This window comes from Pseudochaenichthys georgianus, chromosome 15 (assembly GCF_902827115.2).
Source record: "Pseudochaenichthys georgianus chromosome 15, fPseGeo1.2, whole genome shotgun sequence".
NCBI classification, from domain to species: domain Eukaryota; kingdom Metazoa; phylum Chordata; class Actinopteri; order Perciformes; family Channichthyidae; genus Pseudochaenichthys; species Pseudochaenichthys georgianus.
In genome coordinates this window covers 20,673,518-20,688,038 of record NC_047517.1, presented here as the reverse complement: position 1 = coordinate 20,688,038, position 14,521 = coordinate 20,673,518, and the positions used below count along the sequence as shown (strand labels likewise).

The 14,521-nt window shown below is 39.7% G+C and overlaps 1 pseudogene; it reads right to left on the bottom strand.

The window, feature by feature from the left end:
* Positions 1–5,476: 5,476 nt before the first annotated feature.
* Positions 5,477–8,079, bottom strand: LOC117459408 (zygote arrest protein 1.S-like; annotated as a pseudogene).
* Positions 8,080–14,521: the final 6,442 nt, after the last annotated feature.

Here is a 14,521-nt window from a genome sequence, read left to right as displayed (position 1 = left end):
GTTTCTTGAATGCTTTTGTTGCAATACTTTAGCTTGAACTATACCTGCATCATTGTCCTTGTCATCATAATTCTGCCATCTTTAAAGTTCCTTAAATGCATCCTTATTACTACACTTTTCTGGGATGGATACTGTGCAGCCCAAATATGTTTTTGTTATCCAAGGCACCATACCTCAGGTGTACGGAAAAGCATTCACTTAAGATTTTGAAGGATGCGGTTATACATACAAGGTCATATCAACATGTTCATGTCTTAGCACTTGTAAACAAGACAAAAGAGGACGTTTCTTAAAGCTATTTAATATTTTTCTCATGGTCAAAAAACGAAAACAATGAATTGATCCTACAAATGCTTTCTGTGTGCACAGAGTAATTGTATTCATCTGTGCCACAGAGCTATTGTTTTGTATAAATACAAGTATAGAGTTTCACATAACTAAATCTCTCCCTTTCTCTCTGCATCTATCGGTCTATCCCCTTCGATAATATTAAGGTGATCCATCAGTTGCGTGTCACTATTTTAAAAGGACACAGTGGAGTTTATGTCGAGAACAGAGGGAGTTGCTGAGGTTCATTACTGAATCCAATTATTTTCCAGAAGACCCAAAACAACCTGAAAGTTGTTGATAGAGATACATGTATATTCCACATAAATATTCATGCGTTTAATAAGCAATATCACCCTTAAGCTACTAACAAATTATGAGATATCCACTCAAGTTCTAAAAAGGCCTTAAAATGTTTTTTTCCTATCACTTACCCAGAACATAACAGGTTTCCACAAGGGACTCTTGTCCTGCAGGGACAACAACTGATATTCTCCCCAAGCCGCTATACTTTGAAGGACCTTGTTTTGGTAAGGTTGGTATCAATATGCATAGAAGCCTCAAAGACACAACTGTAAATAGTTGACTACAAAAACGTACAAATGGAGTTTAGCTCACATAGATTTTCTAAATAAGTGCAGCAGTTCAATTCATGTTGAATTTAAATATTGGAGAGAGACAGTATCAAGCAGCCTAAATAAATCAATCCGAAAATGACAATATAAACAAATTAGATGACATAAAGTAGTATTTATTCAATAATTCTTGCAGTAGAAGCACATATGACTTACTACATTAAGAAGTACATAATTGTATACCTACAGTATAGATACTGCATGAACTGTATTTATGAATGCATGTACATGTTACTTAGTTGGTTGGAATATGTTTGGGAAGCCAGACTGAGTTTCGGGGCCCTTTTTTCAAATGGGATATAGCCTACCTGGTTCTAATATAAGATACATTTTTGATGATATTAGATTTTTGGGTTTTTTGGGTGTTGAGAGTTTCTTTAGTTTGAATAAACATTGGATTGTGATGAATGGACTTCCATACACATTGTTGCCCTATGATTTGTAAAAGAAATGTGTCATTTTAACTTCTCAATAAGCATGACAGTATCGCACTTTCCCTTTTTTTGTTTTCGCTAGTCCCTGCTCATTTCTGGGCACAACACACAGTGTGACTGAATCTCATCCAATCTGCACAGAATACTGATCAATGCCAGCCCGACAGTTTTACAGTGTGTTCTGCTCCAATGGATCACCAGGTTATGTGAGCAAGATCCTGAAGTGCCATTTGAGGATTTTATTGATGCTAATTACTTACTGTTTATAAGAAGTAAAAAGTCAATTCAAATTCAAAATCTCATTTGATATCATGAGTAAACACACTGAATGTTAAAGTTATTGTAGATGGCATGATGATCATAGCCACCCTGAATTGCATGTCACAAGCTGTAATACAATTTTAAGAATACCAAGCCTAACACGATGTGCTTAGAAAATAATGTCAATCTGTCACTTTAGATCAGTGGTTCTCAAACTTTTTCTGTCATTCCCCACTTTGAACAGGTGGGCCTTTTCAAGCCCCACCTGTTCCTCATCGCTCCAATAAAATGGTAGGCCAAGCTTAAAATTGTCAAATGTATCGTTCTATAACAGGGGTCTCCAACTTTTTTTAGGATGAGGGTTACTTTCAAAAAATAAAACAAGTCGTGAGCTACTTTTACTCCTCTTTTTTGTTTTTTTGCAGTGTATATATTTAGCACATTTTAACATTATTATATGCTACCTTTAACCTTTGAGTGCTGTTTGGGTCTGTGGGACCCGTTTTCAGTGTTTACTAAAATAAAATGTATGCAATTTAATTATTTTAACCTGCTTTATTTGGTGGTGGACGTCACATCCTTGAGGGTCCGGGGGCATGCACCCCCAGGAAGATTTTTTTTAAATGTTGAAGTTGAATGCATCAATCTGGTGCACTTTGAGCTAGGGCTGCTCAATTAAATCGTATTTTAATCGCAATTACGATGTTGGCTTGCAACGATTATGAAAAAAACATAATCGAAATAAAACGATTTTATTTATTTTTTAAATAGGTTTTTCAGTTGAATTATACTTAAAGTTCAGGGTAATCAACTGTTAAAAACATACTTTTCAAATTATTTTCTTCAATAAATTGATGTTTTTCAAAGTAAATGGTTAATCGTTTTTAATAATCGTGATATCAATTATTGACCCAAATAATCGAGATTATGATTTTTGCCATAATCGAGCAGCCCTACTTTGAGCCCAACATGAATTTATGGATACAGCTCTCAACACTCAGATGAAAGGGAGCTGTATACTTTTCAATAATCCAAACATCTTTAGAATATGATCACAACAAATCATTTAAACTTGTTTATTCTTATCTTATGTTACCTAGTTAGCATTCTTTCTTTTTATTTATGCATATTTGACTAATCACTCCCCTTTTAAACTGTTTACTGTCCTATAGTACACATTGGAATGATTTCTTACTTTATTTTGTACAACTTTATTAAATAGATAAAGGTGTGCTCTCTTGCTCTCTTGCTCTCTCGCTCCACATTGCTTTTCTTCCCGACTGCAACGCTGTTGTGTGTGTCTGTGAGAGCGTTTCACACGTGTGTATGAGAGATTTTTACCAGTGGCGAGCCTGTCTCTGAGGGCCTAAGATATTCTACAAAATAATATTTAAAAACATTAAAACAAAATTATATTTTTCTTTATATATTTTTTTTAAATATGTTTTTAGTAATATTTGTCAATAGTTTTACCAAAAATAACTTGATTAAATTGTATTTAAAATAACATTTCCAAAGAAATAAATCCTTTGAATCTGCCTATTCAGTTGCTGTTTGAATGTGAAGGGTTAAATGAAAGAAGCTCCTCTCTGCAAGTCTGTGAAGACAGGAGCTGATTGGACGTCCAGCTATGAATTCACAGAGGGCCAGCTATAGTAACTGAACAAGAGTAATGTCAAATGACAGTACAATTGACCAATCATATCTTCCCTCTAAATGGGTGGGCTTTATTATCGCGGACTTTATGACAAGTTCCGCCCGCTGTGAAACGTTACTTGTTTCCATAGCAACAACAACTGTCAACAGCGTAAACTTGCCTTCAAAATAAAAGCATGCCAAATTACACTTAAGACATACAACTGCAACGAAAGTAACAAACACAATGCAATATCCTTTTCAATTTCAAAGAACACAAATTGGGTTATCTACAGGAGTTGTTTTGTGTGGTAGAGGGTCGCTTTTCATTGATACGTTTTGCACCCCGGGCGGGCTGTCGTTTTGATATTCCACCAGTGTATAAATAATAAATAAATGTGAAAAAAAATGTAAAAAAAAAATTTGATTATTTTTTTTTTTAAATATATATTTTTTTTTTCGCGACCCACCTATCACATCTCTGCGCCCCACCAGTGGGGCGCGCCCCACACTTTGAGAAACGCTGCTTTAGATTATGCTTCTGTCCTTCTCCTGCTGTGATGAAATACAGGGGGTAGCCGAATAACATTGCCACATACTTCATGTAAAGGTATTTTCATTTAATCACCCTTACTTGAGGGGCTATTATGTGTATCCTATTAGGCTTATTTACGATCAATCAAACATTTGACAGCTTTAAAAGAAGACTGACAATACGCATATTGATGTGAGTTATAAAACAACACAAGAACACCAACAAAGGTTCAATGAAGCAAAATCATTTGTGTCCTCATTGTCTGTAAGGAAACAGTCTAAAGTATAGGTTTGTTCTTTTCATATATGTGTATATTGTAATATATTCTGTTTAATGCAATCCGACCCTTTGTCTCAATATTTAAAAACGATCATAGCTCACAGTGATTCCAGAGAAACTCGGTCTTAAACTCGCAAGCATATGGTTCAACCTTAAATCTTGCATAGCTAACTCTTTCTTCTTTTGGATGGAATGAGCACAGAGTGTTATTTTGGTATAAGGTGACCTCTTTAGCAGCAATGACACTTGATTAGCATCGAGGAAACTTTGGTCCATAAATGTGAAAGGCCCTTATTCGATTTCCCTCTTATTGATGTCTTAGTTTTGACCAAGTTCAAATAATTGCAACTTTTGGGCCGATTTATTTTTTTAATGCAATGTGACATCGCAATTTTGAAATAGAGTGACAGACTTATTTAAATATCTTCTTTTCTGATTTGCAGATGAAGAGTGGACTGGCATCCTTTGAAATTACAATAATGTCAAGGGACTTTGTACCAGACTCATTCAATTCAAGATGTGAATAGAATGCATTGAATAGCTTCAACAATCTACTGGGCAAACGCTTAAAGGCGCCTCAGAGTCCTGAAGGATGGTGCAGCAAATGCTCTATAATTAGTGTGCTACATCCATCTATGTAGAGTAATACATTGCTGGGTCTCAAAGAAATACAGAGAAGTGCAGAACAACTCAAGATAACGTCATTGGTGGAGACCAATTTACCATCCAGTAAGATATCTCAATAGGCTGTTGAGGACAGCCTCAGAAATGGTTTCTGGTAAAAGCGGACCAATATAAACTCAAAGAAAAAATGCGCAAAATAATATGAGACATGTTTAGAGATGCCTCTTTAATAGAAAGCTTTTAGGAGAGCTCGATTAGAACACAAAATGTTGTTTTTTGTTTTCCCCTTTCTCCTATTTTGAGAATGTTCATCTGAATCTTAAATGTATAAGCTCAAATAAATATTTACAACACATGTATTTTGTTATCAAAAGTCCAGCGGGTCTTCCATGTAATTCCCTGTGTATCTAAACACGCCCGGTTGCCAGCTGTTTACATATTCAACAATGCAGCACAATGATTTAAACTCAAGCAGTCTGTGCAGAACATCAGCCAGCCATGAATTAATTAAGGCTTTCTGCTCTGATAAGTACCAGCCAAGAAGAGAGGGTGAGTCTTTCAAGATTGTATAATCGTTAGCTCTGTGCTGAAGGAAATTCCACTCATTTAGACAAAAATATGCATGCCATGTCTGATCAGAGAGCAATGAATTTCAGAATTAGGGGAAACAAAGATTTTTTTGAGATTGCTTCAAATAAACCACCAAAAGATCTCCATCTACTCGCTTGTAGGAGAATATATGAAGATCTTAAAGTCCGTTACGAGAGTCAACTTCCATTTGTGGCATGTACTGAATGTCTGTTGAGGAATGGGAGCTTCCAAACCCGAGCGAACATGCAGGGCAGCTCAGACGAGGTATTTGAAGCTGTAGGTGGCGTCGCAGGACAACCTCGAGCCCTTTCAGCGACAACACAGGTCCTGGCGGTGAGGCCTCTTCATGTTAATGTGCCGCAGCTTCTTCTCACAGTTGCAGGTAGTCTGAGAGCAGTCCTTGCAGAGGATGGGCTCCACCCTGTAGGGGTTAAACCCAACCTGACACTTCCGGCAGAGCTGATTGTAGTACACCTTACTGGTTCCAGGGATGCACCAAACATACGCACTCTCCCACCGGATGTTGCATTTCTTGCAGTGGAAAAAGCCATACCTCTGCTCCAGGAACTGAAAACTGGACCCCTTTGTAGACCTGTGGAAAGTTGTCTTGAAGTCCTTCCCGGTGTCCTCTTCGCCACTGTCACCCTTCTCACATTCATGCCCTGACTCAACGTGATCCACGGATTCGTCGGCTTCTCCTTCACTTTCATCCGCATAGCGGAGTTTCTTCCTGGAGATTCTGCGATCAAGCAAGAGTAGATTGACACAGGCCGCAGGAAGCGCATGTGGCTCACCGGTGTAGTGCAGTACGGGGCCTTCCCCTCTGCTTTAACCAGCCCCGGGCTCTTGGGGGACTTTGACAGGGGCACTCCCTCTGAGCAGAACAGCGTTTTAGGACCCAGCGAGCACTGCACTGTTTTATCCACTTTGACATTCACCTGCACGCCGGACTCTTTGGTGATGACTTTCCTCAGTGGGACTGGTGAACTGGGGTGAACCTGGGACAAAAGCTCCTGCAAAGTTGGATCCTCCTGCTGCTGCTCTGCCAATTCACTACGAGAGACAGACAATGGAACAACAGGTAGCGCCAAAACAATATTCTCAGAAATGACTTATCTTGTGCTTTATAGGTCTGGGCTCGTGTTACTGCACAAGCTGGAACTACCTTTGTCAGCTTCTTCTCAGGGTCAGCAAGCTCGCCCCTCACTGGCTTATAGGACACCACTGGTGAAAGAGGCACATCAGGCCACACTCTGCCGCCAGCCAAGTCATTTCCGAGGATGAGTGCCACTCCCGGAACAGGCAAAGATGGCCGGACTCCCATGGCAACCTCACCCTGCTGTAAATCACAGGACAACACCAACCGATGCTTTGGAGCAGACAACAACTGCATCCCCATTCCCTTGAACAACACACTACTTCCAGTGTCAGTTACCGAGGAAAATGGAAGAACACCCTCAGTTATGTATGAATCGATAGCACCTGTCTCTCAGTATCTTAACAAGGAATTTTTTTTCACTTCCTTGCAAAGACACATAACCCTCTCGTATAAAAGGGGCATACCCTGGATCAATTTCATCTGCCAACTGGGAGGGGCGAGGTTTCACCTCTTGCAGGGCTGGTCCGTAGTTAGAAACCGCAGCAGCAATTGGTTGGGGGGTAGTATTGAGTTTAACCGCAGCTATAGTGTCATCCCTAGCAACCTTGTGGGGAGAAGCTGCAAGGGCAACAGGCCTGGGAAACTGAACATTTTAGAGTCCCTTGGTTTTTGCAAGTACTGGGCATTCATTTTTCTGGTGTCCTTTACCCAAACAAAAGTAACAAGTACTTGGATCTACTTTACATCTGGGGTCACCAGACCAGTTATTTCTGCTCCCCCAGTCAATTCTCTCCCCTGAATGAATCTTGTGTGTTAACGTGTATTCATCAGCTAACACCCCGGCGTCTGTTACATTTTTAACCTTATTCTCATTCAGGTACGTAGCAACGCATTATGGAAGAATATCTTTTAATTGTTCAAGAAGTAACAGTTCCCTCAAATCATTAAGATTTACTACTTCGGAAGCCGTGACCCACAGATTAAATTTCATCGTCAGCTCCCGAACAAGTTCCACATAGGTCTGTCCTTCTGACTTCCTTAGCTTCCTGAACTGCTGACGGTAGGCCTCAGGCACCAACTCATACGTTTTTAGCACTGCAGTCTTTACCCTTAAGTAATCTTCACTGTCAGCCATACTTAATGCAGAAAATGCTTGAGCCCTACACACTGTAACAGCAATGTTTTCTCTGAATCAGACCACTGTCGTCTTTGGCTAAGTCGCTCAAAAAGTCCAAAAAAAGAATCTACAGTCTTCTCCTCAAATTTCGCTAACAACCTCAAGTTATAAGCTATATCAAAAGTAGCTGGGGACACCCCAGAAGAAAGCTTACCCTCTTGGATGAGGTCCAACTTGTAACGCTCTTGTTGCAATTCAGCTTCCCGCACCACGGTAGTTAACCTTAAACGCTCCATCTCAGTTTCCTGGTCACGAGCTCTAGCCCGGTCCTCACGAGCGAGACGTTCACTGTCTTGTTGGTACTGCAGCAGCATTATTTCCTTTCTCTGTTCAAATGTCATTTCACCAAAGTCGAACAAAGAAAAACCTGCACTTCTCTGCCGCTCTGGATTTATATCTGCCTTCGCCAACTCCTCCTCGGAGCCATCATCGACAGCCCCTGCTGGCAGAACTTCTTGCAGTATCAACTGGGCCTGTAACATAGTCACTATGATGTCTTTACGACCCTGCTTTGGAACGTCTACCTCAAAATGCTCTGCAATTTTTAACAATTGGTCTTTAGTACATTTTTCTAGTAGTTCCACACTGGGACACTTCACAAAATCTGTCAATGTAGCCATGATTATGCAAACTCCCTTGAACCCGGTGCACAGACACCTAAAAATATATATATATTTTTGTTTCACTCTGGAATACCTCTCCCCTAGCTAACTGCCTACCCAATACTAGCCATCTTGTCTCACCCTAGTCTTCATGCATGCCACGACAGGTGTTTTAAACACTTACCCAATGACCCGGATTTTAGCGTATCTGGTATGTACTCTGATTGCAAATATAAAGAGATATCAAGTTTCTCAGATTAATCTAATGCCTTGCTTTGATTTATGGAAGACAACTGTTCATTGTAGCCAGCAGCTGGTTGGCCTGGTTTGGCATAACAAGAGAAACAGCTAGACGAGGTCTGACCTGAGGTGATAACATCTGTGTACTACTACCTCTGAATATCACTAATTAACACGTAATGCCTAATTTGTAGATACGTTTAAAAATGAAAAACAGCGGTTTTACCTGCAGGCTATGTGTCAGACCAGCTCCAGGACATGTTGGCACCTATCAAAGAAACAGTCCAGTACATTACCAAACATGTGAGCAAGCATGGGAATTAGAGATGCTGGAATGTGTTACATTCAGAGAAAGCCAAGCCTGCTGTTCCCCCTGCTTCATGTATTTAAGCTAAGCTAAGCTAACAGGCTATTTGCTTCATCAATATAGCCTACAGTTTTTAACAGTTATCTTATGAGAATGATATCAATCTTCTTATCTAGTTTGGGCAAGAAAGAGAATAAGCAAATGTCCCAAAATGTCAAGTGGGATTGTAGTCTATAAAAAAAAAATGGGGTCTTATTTTTCAAGTTTTGGCTAATAATAACAAAACGGTTCTCACCAAGTTCATTGATAAGACTGGAATGCTGACCCAAGTTGACCTAATTGCAATAAAGGTCAATACTCCTCTCTGTAACAACACAAACTGTTACCACAGCTGGTGCTAGATTGCTTTGAACTGAGGGTTTTCTTTACAAAAACGAGAAGCCCTTTGTAAATGATTAGTTCTAATGCAAGGTCTTTACACTAGCATGTAAACTCCTTGAAAATTACATCGGAGCTGTGAAGCTCTGATGCTGTGATCACTGTGCAAACAATGAATTCAAAAGGGTATCAGTATCAATGAATGCGCCTGTGTGTGTGTGTGTGCGTGTGTGCGTGTGTGTGTGTGTGTGTGTGTGTGTGTGTGTGTGTGTGTGTGTGTGTGTGTGTGTGTGTGTGTGTGTGTGTGTGTGTGTGTGTGTGTGTGTGTGTGTGTGTGTGTGTGTGTGTGTGTGTGTGTGTGTGTATTGGGAAGGGGGGATTGAAACTCAAACAGAGGCCACTTTAATCTCTGTCCTTGAGAGTAATCTTGCCTGTGTGCAAAATGGCTCACTTTATCAACTTGGTGGCAGCCTGCCCTGCCTGGAGTCTGGAGGCAGCAGCGATGCTTTCCTCACGACAGCCGAGGGAGAGCAACCCAACCACTGTGCGCCCAGGAAGGACACAGAGACAATATGTTTTTCTGACACTGATCTAACTCGGATCTATCATATTAATTACCCAAATCAAGAGAAATCCTTTTAGGACGTCCAAGGTTCAAATAATGGATGATCTTTCAAGGTTAGGATTCTTACAGGTTTTGTAGTGATCTTAGTATTACTGCTCTCTATCTGCATTAAAGAACAGGCAACGGCAAGTGAGTGACGGAGCTGCAAAACTTTTTTAATATAAATATAAGAAATATAACTTCCTTGCTAAAAGAAAGATAAGAATATTCAAACCACTCACATGTCTGTTTGAATCTAAAGTCAGGAGTTGGTCAGATTAACTAAGTAAAAGGATTGTAAACAGAGGCAAATAACAGCTTCTGGAACATTAAACGTATTATATATTGTTTGTTTATTCCATCTAAAATGCATTCACAAATATTCATTCATATTTAACATAAACACAGATAGAGAGTGACATTGATCTTCCCATTTACCTCAGCAAAAAGGTTGATCTATTTGATTTATTTATTTATAGAAGGACCTAAGAATTGATTGTGAAATTACTAAATAGGTTCCGTCTGTTTCACTTACATTATATAAATAATTTTCCAAACTCATTCAAAACACAATAAAAATCCTATTGATGTGATCACATGTGAAATGTATTAACATGTTCACTCCTGCAATAACATGATTCTCGTATTTTTCTGGCATGCCAACATCTGATGGCTTCCTGTACACACAGACAATATTCACCCTACAATAAAATACATATATATATGTTTGTGCTTTAGATTCTGAGAACCTGCCTGAGGGTGAAAACAACTGCGTTTCTCCTGACCAGCCAGCCCTCAGCATATATGCAGACCTCGATGACACCTTGGCTGCTTCTGTATAGGTTTAAAATGTAATATGTAAATGTATTTGTTTATTATTTTATATACTCTTCAGTAGAAAGAGATTAGTTTTCTGAAAGGCAGTGTTGAATTGATACAATTCTTCTATTTGTATTTGTTCTATGTAGCCATGCCTTTATAAGACAAAAGCATTTGAAATCGAAATAATGGCTTGTTTGTGGCTGTAAACGTAAATACTGCATTCATGTGGTACATTATGCCTGCAGCTTAGGCCAGTCATTAGCCTTTCTGTGTCTTACACTGGGAGGGTAAATTGGGTTATGGAAAACACACACAACCAGGTTGGCAGTGAGGGCAGCCTTTAAATCAGGTCATCACCAAGGCAGAGAGTGTGTAAGATGTGCCTTTGGAGCAGATTGCACTCCGCTGGCCTGTATCCCATAACAACCACCTTCCAAAGGCAGCGGTCAAGAGCTCAGCACGGACACCCCTCTGGTCACCCTTCATAACCCCTTTTTGAGGTTTAAAGAGGGTTTGATCAGGGGATCTGCCACCCCACCAACCCCTGGTCAAACACAACTATGCGCTTCTTCATGTTTGGAGCTTCCAGCAGGTCCTTTTTTAAACACAGATCCCAATTATACAACACTGAAGCCTCAAAACAGACCATAGCTCGATACAGGACCTAAGGTTGTTCTATATGTACTGATCTCTGCTGTGATTGCAACAGGGGGCTATTTAAATGAGGCAACATCATACCAACCCTATGATTTATCCATGAAAAAAATCAAAGAGTTCCAGAATAGATTATTCACAATTATAATCTTTTGTAAGATACAATGTATTTCTCCCTGCACACTTAGTTGCTGATTGTCATCCCTAAGTATTGGTGTGATATTAAGACAATACTTACAACATGCTACAAAACAGTAAATGCAGAGAAGTTAGAGAGTCAGGTTGACATTCATCTGCTGTTTATTTAGCTCAAGCTATTGTGTGGGTTTCATGGCTGTGTCTCACAGCCCCTGGTGAATGGAGGAGTGTGAGTGTTGGATGAATAATCAAGGGAGTGTTCAAGGCTTAAACATCTGTTGTGAACAAATCAAAGTCACCATTACTGCTGCACACTCTTTGCAATAGCTCTGTCCCTTCTGCAGTGTGTGTTAATGTTCACCCAGTGTCTCACACTTTGATCCATATGTGATACATTTATGTTTCTTAAAGCTGCACACTTTACTACTTTTTATAATTTGCATTTCCAATTGTTTGTTTGGTTCCTTCTGCATGTCTTTAGATTTACTCAAGGGAAAAATGTATCTTGGTAGGCATATTGTGCCAAAGCACCAACTCTGAGAAGCACTACTGGCGTAATGACTGATTTATATCTAACTTCTCAGCTAGGCAATGTGACAAAAGCTGCCTCAATTGTCCCATTCTGCTAAATGTCCCACAATCATTCTGCTGTATTGGTATTCCTCTCCACTGATTGCCACTAAAAAATAAAGAAAATGATCATTGATGCATTTTAAATCTCCAACATAATGACTGTGGGGTAATTATAGCAGACTTCTTGCTTACTCAGCTCGGTCACACTGAGCAAAACAGGAAACACAAATGTTAAGGTACAATGCACCTGAATGCTGGCTGAAAAAACAAAACACCTTTAACTCCAATGTGCAATATATGAATAAAAGCTGTGCACATCTCACACCGAGTGATGGGACAAAAGGAGCAGTAATTAAATTATGCATTTATCTCTGATTACATTTCAGTTTACTTGAAGGAAGAAGTACCATCATGGCATTAAAAGGGCTGTGTCCTCTAATAGAGAATGTATACATTAAGGTAGGTACCTTTTCCTTCTAATGATCATTAAATATATTTTAGACAAAAATACTCCTCTGCAATGTTACTGTGGCAGCGCTGGTACTTTGAGTTCACTGCTACAACCCCTCGCCCTAATGCAGATAGAGCTTTAAAGCTAAACCATGTTAGACAACCAGCACCGCTGCCAGCTCCGGGCTCTGCCTCTCACCTCAACACAGACAGGACATCACGTAGGAACCAGGCATGTCACATTGACTTACCACCAACAGCGTAAAATTCACAAAAGAAAAGCAAAAGAAGAGAGTCAATGAACGAGAATGAGAGACACATAAATCAATAAGATGACACTGCCAAACAAAGAGGGCTCTCACAGACGTCTGTGCACTGTTTTGCAATGGAGCATTGAGGAAGTCTATGTGGGCAACAAAAGAGGACCTGAAACATCCTAAGCCTGTTTGAGAGGCATTTTCTCTGTGTGTGTGTGTGTGTGTGTGTGTGTGTGTACGCCATAGCTTTACTTGATCTGTGTCACCATTTATGATTGAAATGCTCAGTAAACATACATACATTCCGTTATTCTTAAAAATTGTGTCGATGCAAGTTATTGTTTCAACTGTTTTCAACATATATCTGTTAAATGAACACTTTGATTAAATAAAGAAACAGTATATAGAGCAGGTACAAATTGTAAGCCAGGCAGTGAGAAAAGAAAATGAAAAGAGAGAGGAAGATCAAACTCCCACCTCTGTCCATTGGGAGTTAGTGCTTCAGGGGAGGTGATCATTAGGAAAATAGGAGAGTGGGTGCAGGATGCTGGCTGAGAGATGGATAACTCCGTTCGACATGGCAGACAGAGCCGCAGTGAAGGCGGTAAACCGGTCAGACCTGTGCTAACCTTACGGGCATCTCAAGCAGTGAGCTCTGCAGTTATTGGTCCACTCTCCACCTTATCATGATTAAGGAAAACTTTTTGTGTCAAGAGTTGATATAACATCATCCAAATCATTTTATCCTGTCAGTGTGGAAGACTTTAGGAAACAACATGTTTCTAAATGTGGGAGGAATCTGTATTGATACAGGCCTTCAAAGTTCTAAAACCTGCAAACAAGCAGGGTCACTATTATTTCTTGAATGTGCTCATACCGCACCTTGAATCATTTGACTAGCATTGGAGCAAGGTTTTCTTTGCAAAAACTCAGACAAAATGTATCCTTGTATGGTACTCTCTCTGGAGGTAATAGAGATATTCATGCAGTGCAGGTAAATCTTTTGCAAGTGTTCAGTAGGATTGTAATGTCTCTTTTGTGTATTGTAAATGCAGTGTGTCAGTTATACCCTACACATGTATACAGTCTGTCAATATCTGTGAAGGTGAACCAAACAATAATAATATCTTATTTTAGTTCCCATAGCCACACAGGTAGAGGCTGTAGAGCAAACTTTATCTGTACCCCCCTCCATTCTATAATACTGGACAAACAACGCACTAAATCCGTAGCAGCTGTCGCTTGAAGCAGCAGGTGTTACGTTCTGAGGAAATCAATGATTTTTGAAAGCTTTGCTGACTAGCCTTCATATTCCGAGTGTAAAACAATGATATCTCAATGGTATACATGGTTAAATAGTTATTAAGTGAAATAAAGCCAATGCTTAAGGACTTGGAATGGAACAGAAAAGGAAAGTGTCACTGTTGTGTCACCACAAATAAAACTATTCATCCTCTTTTGACAAATGGAATAACATCAGTTTTGTGGTTCAGCTTATATTTTTCCACTAAAAGTGAGAAGAATTCAAATTCAATTCAACCTTAACCTGCACCTATCCTGCATCAGTATAAAAAATACACGAGAAAAATGAAAATCAACAAAACAGCTGTGACTTCCCCACCCTTCCACTGTGTGTTGTTGTTTGGCTCTGCTATATTAATTACCTGTATATTTTAGCACACGGCCAGCTCATGTTGTCTTTGCTTCTTTACCACTGGGAATTGTTTGCGACGTGTAACTCCCCCTTCTTGCATGATAGCTCCAGTCACAGTGGGTATCCCTGCATTCACACACAGACAGCATCATATTGGACAGCCTTTGAGAACATGCCAAAAATGATTTTAAATTCACAGTACAGGAGTCTTAGGGGCCTTTGGGAAATGGTGCCCTCTCACTCTA